Raw genomic sequence first — 4823 nt, 5'->3', positions numbered from 1 at the left:
TTCTATGTTTTCTATTTCTATATTTGGGTTCTAGGTTTTCTATTTCTATGTTGGGTGTTTTTGGGTTGATCTCCAATTGGAGGCAGCTGGTCATCGTTGCCTCTGATTGGAGATCATATTTAAGTAGGGGTTTGTCTTCCTGGGTTTTGTGGGTAGTTGTTTTCCGTTTTGTCAAGTGTACCTGATGGAACTGTTGGCTGTCATTTTGTTGTTTTGTTTAAGTGTTTTCATTAAAGTTAAGAAATGAGCACTCTACACGCTGCGCCTTGGTCCCCTTTATACGACCCGCGTTACAGAACTACCCACAATGATTGGATCAAGCGGCGTGCCCGGGCTGATATGGACACCTGGTCACATAGTGAGTGTACGGAGAGGAGAAATTGGACCTGGGGCCAGGTAATCAAGAGATACCGGAGCCTACCTGGGAAGAATGAGAGGCAACCCCCCCAAAACAATTGGGGGGGGCACACGGGTAGTTTGGCTGGGCCAGGGGAGAGGCCTGAGTCAACTCCCCATGCTTTTTGTGGTGAGCATGTGCCTGCCTCGCACACTCTCTCTCCAGTGCGCCTCCATAGCACAGTACGTCCTGTGCCTGCTCCTCGCGCTCTCCCTCCAGTGCGCCTCCAGAATCCAGTACGTTCTGTGCCTGTTCTTCGCACTCTCCCTCCAGTGCGCATCCATAACCCAATATGGCCGGTGCCTGCTTTGAGCACTCGGTCCTCAGTGCGTCTCCCCAGTCCGGTGAGACCGGTTTCTGCTCGATGTACAAAGCCTCCAGTGATAATCGATGGTCCGATGCCTGTAGAGATGATCCATGGCACCAAGCCTCTAGTGATGATCCATGGCCCGGTGCCTGTAGGGATATTCCATGGCACGAAGCCTGAAGAGGTAAACCATGGCCCAGAACCTGAAGAAATAATCCTTGGCAAAAAGCCTGGAGGGATTAAAAATGGTCCGGAGCCTATAGGGATAAACCATGGCACGAAGCCTGTAGGAATAATCCATGGCCCGGCACCTGTAGAGATAATCCATGGCAAGAAGCCTCCAGTGATGATCCTTGGCGCGGAACCTGTAGAGATGATCCATGGCATGGAGCCAGCAGCAACGGTCATCAGTCTGGAACCTATTATGACGCCTCCCAGTCCGCAGCCTCCGGCGACGCTTTTCCGTCCGGAGCCTCCGGCAACGCTCTTCAGTCCGGAGCCTCCGGCAACGCTCCCCAGTCCGGAGCCTCCGGCGGCGGCCCGCAGCCTAGAACTTCCAGCAATGATCTACAGTCCGGTTCCTTCGACGACGATCCACGGTCAGGTGGTAATAAAGCAGAAGGATCAGCGGGTGGAGCGGGGAGTACGCCCAGAACTGGAGCCGCCTCCTATGCTGGAGGTTATGTGGACTGCATTTGAGCTGCCATAGCCAATTATTACCCTCCCTTTTGTTTTGTGTTTTTTTTTTTTTGCATTCGGAGTCTGCACCTTTGGGGGGGGGGGGGTACTGTCACGTCCTGACCCTAGTAAGATGTCATTTTCTATAGTAGAGTAGGTCAGGGCGTGACAGGGGGTGTTTTGTGTTTTTCAATGTTTTCTATTTCTATGTTTGTTCTAGGTTTCTATTTCTATCTTGTTTTTTGGGGGGGTTGATCTCCAATTGGAGGCAGCTGGTCATCGTTGCCTCTGATTGGAGATCATATTTAAGTAGGGGTTTTTCTTCCTGGGTTTTGTGGGTAGTTGTTTTCCGTTTTGTCAAGTGTACCTGACGGAACTGTTGGCTGTCGTTTCGTTGTTTTGTTTAAGTGTCTTCATTAAAGTTAAGAAATGAGCACTCTACACGCTGCGCCTTGGTCCCCTTTATACGACCCGCGTTACACTTGAGTTTTTCTTGGTCTGTCTGGATGATTGCATCAGAAATTAGAACCTAAAACCAATAACAGGCGAGGTTAGCATTTTTTTAATTTTTTTATTTAACCTTTATTTAACAGCAAGGGATCGAATAGGGTCTGTAGTGACTTTGATTAAATGTAATACACTATAAGTGAATTTGTCCAAATACTTAACACCTTCAAATGGGGGACTAGATACAAAAAGTTATTTAATTTCTAAATGATAAAACAGATTTGTATGAAAATTTCCTCAATAAAAGGTGACATTCTATACTGACACCTCATATAAAATATGTTGAATAAAAATATAAACGCAACAAGTGTTGATCCCATGTTTCATGAGCTGAAATAAAAGATCCCAGAAATGTTCCATACGCACAAAAAGCTTAGTTCTCTCAAATTTAGAGCATACTTTTTTTTACATCCCTGTTAGTGACCATTTCTCCTTTGCCAAGATAATCCATCCACCTGACAGGTGTGGCATATCAAGAAGCTGATTAAACGGCATGATCACTACACAGGTGCACCTTTTGCTGAGGACAATAAAAGGCCACTCTACAATGTGCAATTTTGTCACACAACTGGCATGCTGACTGCAGGAATGTCCACCACAGCTGTTGCCAGAGAATTTAATGTTAATTTCCCTACCATAATTTTAGAGAATTTGGCAGTACGTCCAACCGCCTCAACCGTAGACCACGTGTAACCAAGCCAGCACAGGACCTCCACATCCAGCTTCTTCACCTGCGGGATCGTCTGAGACCAGCCACCCGGACAGATGATGAAATTGTGGGTGTGCACAACCGAGGAATTTCTGCACAAGCTGTCAGAATCCATCTCAGGGAAGCTTATCTGCGTGTTAATCGTCCTCACCAGGGTCTTGACCTGATTGCAGTTCGGTGTTGTAACCGACTTCAGTGGGCAAATGCTCACCTTCGATGGCCACTGGCACGCTAGAGAAGTGTGCTCTTCACAGATTAATCCCGGTTTCAACTGTACTGGGCAGATGGTGTCATGTGGGCGAGCGGTTTTCTGATGTCAACATTCTGAACAGAGTGCCCCATAGTGGCGGTGGGGTTATGATATGGGCAGGCATGAGCTACGGACAATGAACACTTGTAACGACGGTCGTCAGGAATGGACCAAGGCGCAGCGGGTTGAGTGCTCATAATTAACTTTTTAATGAAAACATACAAACAAAACAAAATGATGGACGACGAATACAGACTTGAAGGCAAACAACAGCAATTCAAGTGACAACCTCCCACAAATTACAAACACAAACACACCCTAATATATAGGACTCTCAATCAAAGGCAACTAGACAACACCTGCCTTCAATTGAGGGTCCACACCCCAATTAACTAAACATAGAAACAGACTAACTAGAAAGAACATAGACTAACAGAGCAGTGACCAAAAAAACCCGGAATACATAAATGAACTATCCTCTACATAATACACACACCCCGAACCACATAAACCAAATACCCTCTGCCACGTCCTGACCAGCCTACACTAACAAAATAACCCTCATACTGGTCAGAACGTGACATTACCCCATCCCAAAGGTGCAGACCCCGGATGCACCTCAAACACAAAAAAAACAACAACAAATAACCCCCAAAACACTAATAAATCCCCAAAAGTACATGGGAGGGAAGGGAGGGTGGCCACCGTCACCGACGGTGCTCCTGCAACACCCCCCCCCCCCCCCTAAACCCAATACTCCCCCCTCAGGAGGTGGCTCAGGAGCCGGACGCAGACCCCACTCCACCCCTGGCTCACTCCCCTCATAAACTGTCTCTACAGTGATGTCCCTCTCTGTCGACCCCGGATTGTAGGGTGACTCTAGAAGCTCTGGACTGTAGGGTGACTCTAGGAGCTCTGGACTGTAGGAAGACTCTAGGAGCTCTGGACTGTAGGAAGACTCTAGGAGCTCTGGACTGTAGACAGACTCACTTGGTTCTGGACTGTAGCCAGACTCACTCGGCTCTGAACAGTGGGCCATCTCACCTGGTTCCGAACAATGGGCCGTCTCACCTGGTTCCGAACAGTGGGCCGTCTCTCCCCGGGGCACTGTCGCCGGAAGCTCTGGACGAGGCACCGTTGCCGGAAGTTCTGGACGAGGCACCGTTGCCGGAAGTTCTGGACGAGGCACCGTTGCCGGAAGTTCTGGACAAGGCACTGTTGCCGGAAGTTCTGAACGAGGCACCGTTGCCGGAAGTTCTGGACGAGGCACCGTTACCGGAAGTTCTGGACGAGGCACCGTTGCCGGAAGTTCTGGACGAGGCACCGTTGCCGGAAGTTCTGGACGAGGCACCGTTGCCGGTAGTTCTGGACGAGGCACTGTTGCCGGTAGTTCTGGACGAGGCACTGTTGCCGGAAGTTCTGGACGAGGCACTGTTGCCGGAAGTTTTGGACTGTAGCCAGACTCACTCGGCTCTGAACAGTGGGCCGTCTCACCTGGTTCCGAACAGTGGGCCGTCTCACCTGGTTCCGAACAGTGGGCCGTCTCTCTCCGGGGCACTGTCACCGGAAGCTCTGGACGCGGCACTGTTGCCTGAAGGCCTGGTGCGTGGGGCTGGCTTAGGGGGTGCCAGACTAAGGACACGCACCACATGGCTAGTACGAGGAACATGGACAGGACGTGCGGGACTGGGCTGACGCACTGAAGCCTGGTGCGTGGTGCTGGTAATGGAGGTACCATACTGGAGACACGCACCTTAGGGCTAGTGCGTGGAGCGGGAACAGGACGTACTGGACTGGGCTGACGCACTGGAAGCCTGATGCGTGGTGCTGGTACTGGATATGCCAGACTGGAAACACACACCTTAGGGCTAGTGCGTGGAGCGGGAACAGGACGTACTGGACTGGGCTGACGCACTGGAAGCCTGGTGCGTGGTGCTGGTACTGGATATGCCAGCCTGGAAATACACACCTTAGG

This window comes from Salmo trutta, chromosome 17 (assembly GCF_901001165.1).
Source record: "Salmo trutta chromosome 17, fSalTru1.1, whole genome shotgun sequence".
In the NCBI taxonomy this organism is placed as follows: domain Eukaryota; kingdom Metazoa; phylum Chordata; class Actinopteri; order Salmoniformes; family Salmonidae; genus Salmo; species Salmo trutta.
This window is presented reverse-complemented; position numbering follows the sequence as displayed.